Source organism: Xiphias gladius, chromosome 21 (assembly GCF_016859285.1).
Source record: "Xiphias gladius isolate SHS-SW01 ecotype Sanya breed wild chromosome 21, ASM1685928v1, whole genome shotgun sequence".
In the NCBI taxonomy this organism is placed as follows: Eukaryota; Metazoa; Chordata; class Actinopteri; order Istiophoriformes; family Xiphiidae; genus Xiphias; species Xiphias gladius.
Window position 1 is genome coordinate 11,357,294 of NC_053420.1, and position 13,247 is coordinate 11,370,540.

General features: G+C 39.0%; 1 protein-coding gene across 1 annotated transcript in view; it reads left to right on the forward strand.

Moving 5' to 3' along the window:
* The window catches only part of LOC120807509 (potassium voltage-gated channel subfamily D member 3-like), a 79,840-nt gene that overhangs the window by 23,969 nt on the left and 42,624 nt on the right, over positions 1-13,247 (forward strand). The window lies entirely within an intron of this gene.

Consider the following 13,247-nt stretch of genomic DNA (forward strand, 5'->3'; position numbering starts at 1 on the left):
GGAAGATGTTTACCTGAACACGCCCACAAAGCCCTGCGAAGAGGTCTAATCAGCCAAAATAAGTTGTTGGGGTTTGTCTTGGGTGTGCAGAGCCTTTTAAGTGTAATTCCTAAAGATAAACTGTTTTAAATTTCAAATAAATCATGGTGCTCCCCAAAAGAACGCATTATTGTGAGTTGTTGTCTATGTTTAGACCTTCTAAGAAATAGCTTGTTAGCACCGATTCAGACTGGAGGAACCAGGTGCAGCTCCCCAAATTGAGGAGTAACCATGGAGACGAACCCGACTCAGTTCAAATTGTCTCCAGTGGCCTTTCCTCTTCTGTCACTGTCTCTTCAGACGAAGCGCTAGCACAATGCTTCATTCCCTTGAGCTGTCAACTGTGTGTTCCTCTACTGTCCACAACACAATAGACAGGCTGTCTTGTTTGGTGCTCGTCCTGGAAAATCATGTGGCTGTGGGAGCTTTGGCTCAGATACAGTACCACCGTCGCCATAAGAAATGCCCTTCCAGCCATCCACTTTTAACAAAAAATTGGCAATTAACTGGCAAATCTGACGGCAAGCGATTCATTCAAATGTGTAAATTCTATATTTTGCCATAGGATTATGGTCGGCCTTCGGGATAACAGTTTAAGAAACCGCTTGTGATCTCTGATTTCTTGATCATGTCCATGTATCAGACCAATAATTGTGACAGTTTCTCAACACAGGTGAGTTCCAAAAAGAGGCTTCTTTTTCTCTGCACACCACTCGACCATTTATAGTGTGAATGAATTAACTGTGAAAGATAAATGTAGGAGATTTTTGAGTAAACTTTGAAACTCCTTTGATTACATTAATCGCTGAAACAGACTCAAGAACTCAATAAGTATTACTAACTGGTTCAATTATGTTGCGCTGGACTGCTATGAGCCATTAAAGTCAGGGGAAACACAATCAGCACTTATAGTGGTGCTAAAGGAAGAGCTACCTTAGAGTAACTTCATAATGCATTATTTTAATTTTCCACAGTATCCTTGTCTGCTGTCAGGAAAATGTTTCCGCTGTCTGATGTTATCTCAACACTTCCCTCGCTCTGTCTGTCTCACTCACTGTTTCCACTGGCTGTGTTTAATTTGCTCTGCTGCGCTGGTCAGTGTTCGGCACTGACAAATCAGATGCAGCAGCTATTTCCCATTTCCCTACTGCCATATTTTGTACCTCTAAACAGCAACACCTTAATATACATCTACCGTGGAGTGCCACGGTAGCCAAATGGTTACAGCGCCTGCCATATACTGTAACTGCAGCATCCATGGTTCAATTCTGGCCGGAGACCTGTATTGCATGTCATACCCCCCTCTCTTGTCTCTTGTGTCCTGTCTGCCTCTTTACTATGACCTGTCCACTAAAGGCAAAAATGGCTAAAAATTTGAAAAAATACATACTGCATGAGCAAAAACAATGTACCTGCAGAAATCTCTTTGCAGTCCTTATTTAAATGAGGACAGTCCCAATTTTACTGTTCAGCGCCTGAAGAAGGTATGCAAATCCTTAGTAGGTACAGTGGCTGAACAAAAGGAATAATTCTTTAAAGTACATATTCAAACAGTCTTGGAAGAAAGTACTCTGATCTTTTACTGAAGTAAAAGTAGCAATACCACAGTGTAGAAATTCTCTGCTAGAGGTAAATTCATGCAAGTACAAAAGTATTAGTATCAAAATATACCTACAGCACTCATGATGTAGAATGGGCCCTTTCAGAATTTGGATTGTAATTATGGATGCATTAATGTTTACATCACTTTAATGATTGAGCTGGCAAAGGTGGTGCTGGATAGCTTGTGAGTCCCCCAGGGATTAGTAGTCTTATTTTATTTTAACCTGTAATAATACAGATTAATTTTTTAGTGAATTATATGAATATGCATAGTAACTGAAACTTAGGTTATCAAATAAGTGCAGTGGACTAAAAAGTACATTATTTGCCTCTGATTATAGTGGTAGAAGGATAAAACAGCAAAAAATGAAAATACTCAAAATACCTCAAAATTGTACAGTGCTTGAGTAAATGCACTTAATTTCCTTTTACCACTATGGTCAGAGTACTTCATTGTTGGGGTTTGCAACTTTCAGGCCACCTCACTTGGGCCACATAGATTATTTGGTAAGAGAATAACAGTTTAAATACCCCAGAATCCTTCATTTTGCATTCTCATTTAGTAAAGTAGACCCAAACTGCAGTATCTTGCGCTCGAGTGGTCAAAACAAACCTTGTGTTGTTGATCAGCCCATCTTTCCTCTGTGTTTCTGAACATCCCTAATTCACCATCTGCAAAGTGTCAGCAACCAGAGATGAGAAACAAGGGGACTGTGTTGAGTTAATGGTTGAGTGGTGGAAGATGATGACAGACGGTATTGGCTCGGCCCTTTTATAAGTGAGGGACAAGATGACCACTCGAACACAATGACTGTTCCAGGCTTTCCAACAAACTCATTGTGCCCACCAACTCCAACTCTCCACATCTTAGTCTTTGTCTGTCTGTCTCTCAAACACCCACTCTTTCCACTCCTAATTCTACAATCAGACCCAATTGACTCTCTGGAATAATGTGTCATCTCTTAGAAAATACATGTAACGTGATGAGTTAGCTGTGCAACAGACTCCCATATCAAACAGGTGGAGAGAGAAAGCAGCTGAAGCTCAGAAACAAACTGATTCTGACATTTAGCCTTTCATAAAACTACAGAGGACCGGTTTCAAACAACAAGCAAACAACAGTGATGCTAACTGACTCCCAGAGCTTCTATAGTCGCAGCTGTAGATGAAAGTGATCATTGCTGTGTTTGTTTCCCCGCCAGACCATTTAGTATGTTGTGCAGGAATCGGGCGGAGAGCCAACAGTCCCTTGAGCTGAGTTTCTACTGTGTGTCATGAAATGCAAATGTGATTGTACTTTCAGAAATGGCTACACTTATCAATGCCCAATGTCATTACATTAAAACAGTCATCCAGAGGAGGGAGACGAGGACTTCAGCGATAATGATTCTGTATATCAATATTAGTGATGGATGTCCACGCATATCCAAACAGGTGGCATCCTGCAGGCAATCACAACCCCATTATTAACATGTTTTGCTCACTAATATTGTGTTTGCGTTTCAGGGTGTCTACAGTATGTTTTGAAAAGGGCTTTCCTATAAAATGAGATGGACGGATGGGTTCATGGATATATAGATACATATATTCACACAAACCTCACAATTAATCAACAGTACAGCCCTGAGATTGAGGTTGCAACCACACAGCTTAATATAAACACAAATTAGGACCACAGTCAGGCATCACCACTTTTGAGATGCTCGTGCCACAAAGGCTGAGATCCTAAAGAATATTAGAGGTCATTATTTTCAGCAGAAGAAATTCGTCTGTGACCTTTATTGACCTGTATTGTGTTGCATTCAAAGACCCACTCTTTCACAGTTTCATTTGATTTCAGGGTAAATATACTTTGATTAATTTAAGGTTTAAGTTAGTAATTAATTATTTTGAGTGTAGAGTATAAAGAAGTTTTTATAGCCTAGGGGGTTACATTTCACCATACCCATCACGGTCCAAACATAGGGAAGCTTGAGACCCATTCAATTTTATTTCACAACATTTAAAAAAAAAAAACAGTGCAACTGGGACTTGAAACCTAATGAAATAAAACAAGAAATAAAGTAGACTTACAGCCTGAAAGTAATGATGGTAAAAGCACTCTAAAAGCAATTTGAACTACTTAAGTCTTATTTGGGCTTCCAAAATACAGCTTTTTTTTTTTTTTTTTTCAGCACAGTTAGTCGACCCGATAATAGCAATAACAGGGCAAATAAAACAGTTGCCTTGCTGCTAAGGATAAATAACATGAAAAGTTATTTTCGAGCCAGGCTGGCTTGTTATTATCTCTCACTATTGATAGAAACACATAAAAACATGGTTAATATATTCCAGGTCAAACTGGCTGTCTTGGAGCTAGCTAGCCTGTTCTCCATCTCAGACACCAGCTGGACGGATGCACAGCCAGACTGAACATGGAGAGGTCCCTCAATATGTTTCATAGGAAGCTAATGAGAGGCGGTGTTGCTGCCTAGCCTTCTGATCTCGCTATATGACCATCACAGTTCACTCGCTATTCACTCAGTATGGACTAAAGTCCATACTGAGTCCAGTCTGAAACTTTTTCGTACGCTAGTGGTAACAAATAATGCAATTACCATGAAATCATGTAGAAGAGGGATATTCACCAGCAGCCAAGATGAGCAGCGAATAGCTCCTGATTTTTTCTTGCTTTATTCTGTTTTAACTGTAAGAGCTAAAATGCAGTAGGCACATGGGAGTGTCTATGCGATAGCTGGAGATGCAAGAGACTGTGTGTTTTTACAGTTTTTCCCCCTGCAAAGAGGGAAAGTCGGATATATTTCAAACCTATCACCACATGAATTTGGCCTTTGTGATTAGAGAGACTTTGTTCTCAGTTCGTTTACTTGATATGCAGTTTAAGCATAACAACAGCAATGTTGAAGGCTTTGAACAGAAAATATAAACTGAGTGGCTGAAGAAGGTACAGTAAGTAATACCATTGACAGGTAAAATACATTATGTAGTTTATGAATAATATTACAAATAGCAAAAATATAGTGATTATAATCTAATAAGGTTTTTGCATAAGTGTGTTGGAATTGCAGTTGGAGTGAGCAGCTATTTTTCTTTTTTTATGATTAATCTGTAGAAGGCAAACTTTTTATATAATTTGTGACGGCACAATATAAATTGCAGAAACATGCACCATTTGTTTTACCTGCAATGTCAGAAACAATGTGCAATTTTTATGTAAATAAAGATGCTGATGATATTAAGGATTTTGATGAATGTAAAGCGTAGTAGATGATATGAATACTGCATTGATTTTCTTCACTTTTATGTCTGCAATTGTGTCATATACTAAGATGTAATACAAGATGCCATATGTGGCCTAAATTTTTATTCTAACATGGCTGTGCAGTTGCAGGCAATCAAAGCTCATCCTGAATTCTGTCAGGTGAAAAAGAGAGAGACAATTCCAGGGGACAGATTAAGCAGGTTCAAAACAAACTTACATATGACAACAAAACACGAAAATGTAGTTCATGTAGTGATCATAGAACATAAAACTCAATGGGAGCTGAAAGCCTCGTTGGTATTAATTAAAGTGCTGTGGCCAAACAGGCCATCTGTTATTGTGAGTTTAACTCTGTGGTGGTGGAGTGTACATGCGCTATCATGGCGTTAACACGAGGCTTCAGCCCCCTGGGCTGCAGGCAGAGGCTGAGCCAGATGAGTGCCAGATCACGCTGCTCAGTGGTCCTCCAGGGACCTTCATGAACGGTTAGTTCAGTGTGGTCTGAGTTTCAATGTGCAGTCGTCCTTGACGGACTCGGACTGAGTGCCTTGATGCCTCACAAGCTCCACGTGATTTCCACAATGGTCAGACCAGACGTGAGATTGGGTTTATAATCATACTAAAGACAAAAAGGACAAACCAGTCCTGTGAAAAATGTGCACATACTAGAACTGATAGATAAGGCTTCTGACTGAAAATGAAAGAGATACTATAAAATTCCCAACTACGCTGTGTAATCTATAACAGAATATACTGCGCACTGCAGGCTAGTGGAAGTTATGAACAGCTTTTGAATAATAAATATGCCCCGCTGAACTCCAAAACTTGAAATCAGTGTTTTTGCCCCGTGTGTGAGCAGACAGCAGGCTGCACTGTAGATCACTCCCAGCTGTTCAGATCAGTGCACAATAGAAAAGAGTTCAAGTGAAAACTGGGTAATGACTACTGACCCCAGCCGACTTCTGTCTTCAGAATTCCTGAAACGGTACCATAGAATATCTGATCTGAATCAATATTTGAAGTGCACTTCCTGAGGAATTGAAACACACGGCCACTTGAGGATACAGTAACCCTTGTTAGCTCTTATAGAACATAAAAGGCTTTATGTGTCTCTCTTCTTAAATGAGTGATAAAAATATAGTTTAAATACTGTAACACACTCAACTGATACTCAACCAAGTAAGGACATTTTAACTGATCCATTTCCGAACATGAATATGCAGTATGGTCTATGGTCATTAAAGGTCTTTTTAAAGCCTTGGCGCAGTGGCAGTTAGCCGGTCAACTTTAAAGCATAAGCAGCTGTTTAAACAGAAAAACAGGCCTGCGCAAAACCAACTTAAGGGGCTGTGTTGGTGGCTGTGTTGCTTCAGGTGGCAGAGAGATGAGCAACAAGAGTTTGAAGGATTATCAGACAAAAAAAAAAACTGTAAGACAGGGTTTTACAACTCTGGAAAGTGATCACACTGGCAATTACTTTATTTTTTCTTGCAACCGTTGTGAAGTAAACAGTTTAAATCCCGCATAGACGTCACAAAGTAACCTACCAAGAATAAAGGCATGTATTTGATGAGCAAATGCAGCACCTCGCTGGAAGGCGTCACATCACAGTCTGGCAAAAGTTCACCCACGTTCAACTTTTTTTACCCAAGAACTGTACTTAAGTACAAATTTTAGATTCCTGTACTTTACTGTAGTATTTCCATATTCTGCTACTTTATACGTCCTCTTCAATTACATTCATTAGGGACATATTGCACTTTTTACTCTACTGCATTTATTTCAAAGCTACAGTAACAAATTACTTTTCAGATTAAAATTTTACATAAAACAACACGTGATAAAGTTTTGAAATGCACAGCATTAATTAAACCAATGACTCCCAATCACTTTCGGCTTGTCACCTCTTACAATAAATCTGTATGCAGTTGGGGCCCCTTGTCACATTTCAGATGTCTATGAGTTGAGACATTTCCTGTCTAAACTTCTTAGTTTAATTTTTCAAATTATCGAAAATTTAAGCATCAGAACTTTTTCTTTCTTTCTTACCCCATTAATCCTCTTCTGACACCTCAGATTTATCTTCTGACCCTAGTGAGGGGACTGACCCTTTGGGAACCACTGGCCTAAACTTCCTTACATTTTATAAAGTACTTAAAACAAGCTCCATCTTGACCAGCTACATCAGTAAAATTGTGCTTATGAACTGATGTGTCAGGGTTAATAATCTAATATATGATAATATATCAGTAACAAGGGGCATTTTTCTGAATGAGTACTTTTACTTTCAATACTTAAATACATTTTGCTGATAATATTTTAGTATTGTCTCATAAGTAGGATTTAGAAAGCAGGACTTTTACTGGCATATTTTTACATTATGGTATTTGTATTTGTACTTAAAGCATCTCAGTACGTCCTCCCCCACTGGTCAACGGAGTGTGCGTATTCAAATGAATGAGAGGGCTTCATTTTTTCATGCAGAACTAAGCTTCACCTGAATGAAGCCTCAATAAGCCCAGGCTGAGAGTCACTCCGCTTGTGCTGCCATCTAGGAGTCGTTACATTTTCCGTCTTCACACTGTGCAGCAAAGCATTTCACAATATACTTAAGTGCAAGGCTACATCACCAACTGTAACCAGCTGGAATTGCAGGTGTGCTCTGAAGTCCCACAGACTTGGGCGTTCCAAAACTTGTGTCAGTGCTGCAATGCATTTCCGTCATACAGGATTTATCATGCAGCTGTATTTTGAAATGAGAAACAAACAGGATTTTATCCCCTGGCTTTGTTTTTCATTATTACCTCCGCCAAGGAGGTTATGTTTTCACCCATGTGTGTCTCTTGATTTGTTTGTTTATTTGTCAGCAGGATTATGCAAAAAGTACTGAATGGATTTGCACCAAACTTGGTGGAGGGTTGGGACAAGGCCCAGGGAAGAACCCAATCAATTTTGGTGTGGATCCGTTTAAAGGGGTGGATCCAGGATTTTTTTTTTATCACTTTCCTTAACATTGCCCAACAGAGCATTTTTTCTACATTTCTGTCAATATTTGGGCCTTGAATGAGGTATGCACTCCACTGAGAGCCATTCTAGTTTTATTATAGGGCTGTTTTCATTTTTAGTATGTATAATGTAGAGGCATGTGGACCTTTTACACACACACAGTATACAATGCTGTAAACACTGGAAAATAGAGATATTGGAGACAGAGCAGTTTTTATTAGACAGATAATCATTTTGACCACAAGATTCCAAAGGGGCATGTCTTGCATTGAAAGAATTGAATTGAATTCTGAGAGGAGATAGGCAAGTAAAAAAAAAAAAAAAAAAATTGAAAAATTATTTCCCCTATGACTTTTCGCCCCTTTATACAGTGTGTCCTGAGATTAATTTCTGTTTCCCTGGTATATAACATAAATAAATTATTCATTTTTCATTCTCTGCTTCTCTACTAGAGCCTTGTTCTCAGTGTGCCACTTTGTTGGTTTTTTCACCTGCCCAATGTAGAGAGGAGAGAGAGAGAGATGGAGAGAGAGAGAGAGAGAGAGAGAGAGAGAGAGAAAGCTTAGTGGCTGGATGTAATTTGTGGAATCTGCAGAACTTCTGCTCGCTCTGTTTGATTGTGGTAACTAACGTCGCTTTCAGTTCCTGACAGCTGGACACAAAGATGCCCCCAGACAGCAAAACAAAGGTGATTTTTGTAAATTGCAGGGCCTTGTTCTAGGTGAATTGCACTCAGTAACCGTGAGTGGTGGCAAATGTTGACTCAGTTATTTGATTTTAGTGTTAACAGCTTGCCCCTCAATAGAGCACAAGAGAACAAACTTAAAGTCCAAATGTTTTTATTGGATGTCAGTGCCTGCTTTACAAGCCTTTTGTATTGTGTCACTACCACTGGCTGACGTCGCTTTTCTGCTGTTTGTGCATTTGCTGAAAAACAATTTTCCAATTATGAAAGCTTTCATTCAACAGGAACATTTACCAGCTGTCAAACCTCAACTAACACTTGGGCTACAGGTAGTATTTGCATTTTAAGGATAACTAGGTTGGGTCGATCGGTCCACCACTTTGGCCAGCACCACCAGCAGGTCAAAGTTCTCATTTAATTATTGAAGTAGCTCAAGATCTACTCGATTGGCGGATTGGCACAAAATTTGGTACAGACATCCATGTTTCTCAGACATTATCCTTATGACTTTGATGATACTCTAAATTTTCCCCGCTTGCTAGCATGAGGTTTGATTTTGTGTTTTTTGGGGGAAATGTCGTAAGAATTATTAGATGGATTGTCATTTCGCCCTCGGGATGGATTGTAAAAACTATGGTGATCCTTTCACATTTCATATAGTGTCAAAATTTAATTTTGTCTAGCACTTTGGGTTATGACCAAATACTAGCAGAACTACTAATATTCCCATCAGCCTCCGCTGCACTGTCTGTACAGTGCTAATCATTTAATTTTAAAAAGCTTGATGATGTTAAACATGTTACACATTACACCTGCTGATTTCCAGCTTGTTAACCTGCTATTGAGAGCTTTTTGCCATGCTGACACCAACTTTAAACTCAAAGCACCACTGTGTCCAAGTCAAGGCTCAATGACCTTCTGGCGTGGCAATACATGTAGGCTCTTAAATTTGTTTAACCTCCCACTGTCGTAAATTTGCAAAGTACATTTGGCTATGACGGACCCCTTGTTTTCACTGAAAAATGTTTTAATGAACGATCACAGTATATTTCTGACTTTTGTGTAATTTTTGACAGCCGGGCAAGGCCATGCATACAAAAGCGCAACATTTTCCCTTTTTGTGTTATACATTGAAATGTGTGGATCCCCTCTTTTTCATGGCAGTCATATCATATCGCTTGTCATTTCTATCATCTGATCTCCTCATGCCCCTGGCTATTATGGAACTGATTTGATCAAACCCCGTCTTACGCTTACTTTTTTTTTTTTCCAGCCCCTCATTAAGGATCACCTGCCTTCCAGTTCACACCTTGTCAGAGTGTTAGGACTGCTCTCAAGAGATGACAACGGACACCTTGTTCCCTGTCACACCTCAAAGAATGAGTCTGGCAGAATGCCAACTGAAAAACTTTTTTTCTTTTTTTTTTTTCCATTTCTCCTCACAAGTACCTCAGAAATATAGAGCTGGCCTTTAGGCTGTCTTCAAGAAGTTCATCCTATCCATAGTTGAATGACTTAGTTCAAACTATTGTTCCCTGTCACACTTCAAAATAGGAGTGTGGCAGAATGCCAACCAAAAAAAGTTTCTTTTAATTTCCTCTCAAAAGTACCTCAGAAGTATAGAGCTAGCCTTTAGGCTGTCTTCAAGACATCCATCCCATCCATAGTCAAATGACTTGGTGTAAACTATTGAGCGTGTGGGTTTTCACTGTATAATCTCGACCCAGGGATCATTATCATCTGACCGCTGCTGTGTGAGCAAAGATGAGCGTAACTAGTGTGAGCGGCCAGCAGTACTGTTCCTGCGAGCACTTTGTATGAGTTAGTAAGTTACTGTAAGCAGATAAATGCACTTTTTTCATGGTCTGTGTAGAAATGAGCATGGTGCAGATGTTTCATAGCCCAAAAAAAAAAAAACCTCTACGATACGTTCTTACCAGCTATATTGTCTATCTGAATTTAAAGACCCAACCAACTTTTTTTTATTTATTTACTTATTTTTTTGTCTATGTTGCCATGGAGATGCCACTGTCAGTCAACAGATTGGCCATTGTTCTGAGTAATTAATCTAAAATTGAGGATTTATTTTCTCAACTTCTTTAACTTTATATTTTATTGGTGGTTCTTTAGTATTTGTTTTTATGGAGAAACAGTTATTATTTGACACTAAGTTTCAGGTGCAAATTTTTACAAGGTTTTTCAAAATTTTTCAAATTATGGCTCTTAAAAGCATATATCATTCACTTGGGGGACTCACATTAGTTCATCTTTGACATGAAAATACCAATTTCCACACGGTCAGAGATATAAAAAGTGTGTGTCCTGGTTATATGTCAGTTGTAAAATCAAAATGGGACTCGATACCTTTTTTCCGACTCTGATAAAACTCCTAGCACACTATGGGTGGCAGTAGAGGAGGTTATAGCAGCATCTCGTTCAAAAGTGGTTCACTTAGCTTCGCTACATTCAGCGTCGGAGCTGAGAATGATGGAGCAGTGATCAGAAACAATTTGCACAGTGACATGCTTCCCTCTGTTTCCATCAGCTGTTTGTCTTGTAAAGAGGTCGTTTTGAGAAAAGACTTGTTAAAATTTATAGCCTGCCATGCTGTTATCCTGCTTTGCTCCGGGTACGATGACATACTTAAAAATGCAATGATTAGACTGACAAAATGAGACTGAACTCAAGTTCTTCTTGCCTCATGATTTGAATTGTCAGCCTACAGAGGGTAGCCCTACTAATTATCCTTTAGATCAAAGTGGTTTTTGTACATTTCATCAGTTCCTTCACTCATTAATAGAAAATTTGAGGGTGAATTTTATATTTTCTGTTATTGGGTGATTAATTGAAGTATAGCAGCACAGTGGACGTCTAAATGAACCTCACTGGAATCATCAGGCTGGCCTTGCCCACCCTTGTGCCCTTCATCGTTTATGGCGCTCACAGTTTTCTTACCCTTCATCCTGTTTGTATCCACCACTCCTTGCCTGCATTCCTCCAGGTGTCCAGACCCTATGAGAAGCCTGCAAATCATGATGTGTGACCTCTACATGATGACATTCTTGGATACAATCAGTGTGAGCTTCTGTGAGCATTAATCACACTCACACAGGTGTGCATACACTGACATGTGAGCACGCACACACAGTTGACAGTGTCTGCAGGGTTTTAAAGTTACTGAATTGGCTGATAGGTGCAATTTATTTAACAACCACAACTGTGGGTTGGTGCTGTATGGTACAGCACATTTATTATGTTTACAGGCATCTCCTTACATGCTCCATGATGCTGGTTGTTTTTCATTCCATCAGAATCAGAAAAACTTTGATTCCCTTAGGGAAATTGCTATGTTACAATTGCTCAACACACAGTTAGGAAAGAGGTAAGTAAAAAGTATAAAAGTTAAAACCGCAACCAAGATTGCATGTGATAACCCCCTGGGAATGTAGTATTGACATAACCCTAGGGCTTACAGTTCAATGTCTGGGCTCATTTCTGCAGGGATGTTTTGGTTGCCATTGCCGGCAGTCTTCAGCGCGATCAGCTGGTCCCTGGTGTAAACAATACGAACTTGGAGTTGCTGCGCAACGCTAGCGTGGCTGAATGTAAACACACTACACTCACAACGATGTAATTCCCTGATGAAAAAACAACCTCTCTACTAGTGTGTTAAGAGAGAGTGTAGCATATATTAATTATAAGTAAACATTTAGACATGTATGACAATAGAGGAAAGCTAAAAAAAAAAAAAAAAAAAGTGGAAAAATAAGAAACGAGCTGGAGCAACTGCAAGCAGCTGCATGCACTTTTGATTAAAGTTCACTCAGATGTAATTCAACAGTGGCTAGATGTATTGCATAGGGTTAACCAAATGTCTTTTAGCTCTGGTGAAACTTCCAGAGCATATTAGATAAACCTTACACAATCATTATTATAGCTATAGAGGAAAAGCTAGTGATATATCTGACCTATACTTGACCTATTGTTACATCATTACCACTTGGGCTTTAAATTGTCAGAACTGGCTCAGATTTCATCTGTCTTCGTGTCATTGTACTATGTCAGCCTCAGCTGTACACAGTAAACAGCTCAGTATGAAATAAAATAAAAGTGAATGCAAATTACAGAATGTGATCTCTTGGTATCTTTTCAAAAAAACACCTGCTATTCTTGCTCTGCTATATTTGCATATTTCATAAGAAAAAGCTTATTAGTCTTCATCAGACTCAAATGTGTTTTTAGTTGTGCTAACATTAGCATCGTAGCAGGCCTCAAATTAACGTGGTAACATGGATTTCTGATTTTGACCACGCACAGGGGTATAGACCAGAGACAAGTCTATCAATTAAATCACTAAGTTCCTCTTTAATATGCCTTTACTTACCTACCTGTTTATATTTATTTCTAAACATTTCAGCTAGCTTGCCTTCATTAGTTTGCTTGTTATAATGCTAACCAACAGCATTGAAACGATAACTGTATGCATGTCATCATGCTAATATTAAGCATGTACATTTGTTAGCATTCATGCAGTTGTCATGGTAAGGCTTATGTTAGCATGTTAACATGATTATAGTTAACACTGTAACATACCAATGTTCAAAATGTTAGAACAATTTACCAAGAAAAACATGTTAGCAGTAAAGGCTATAA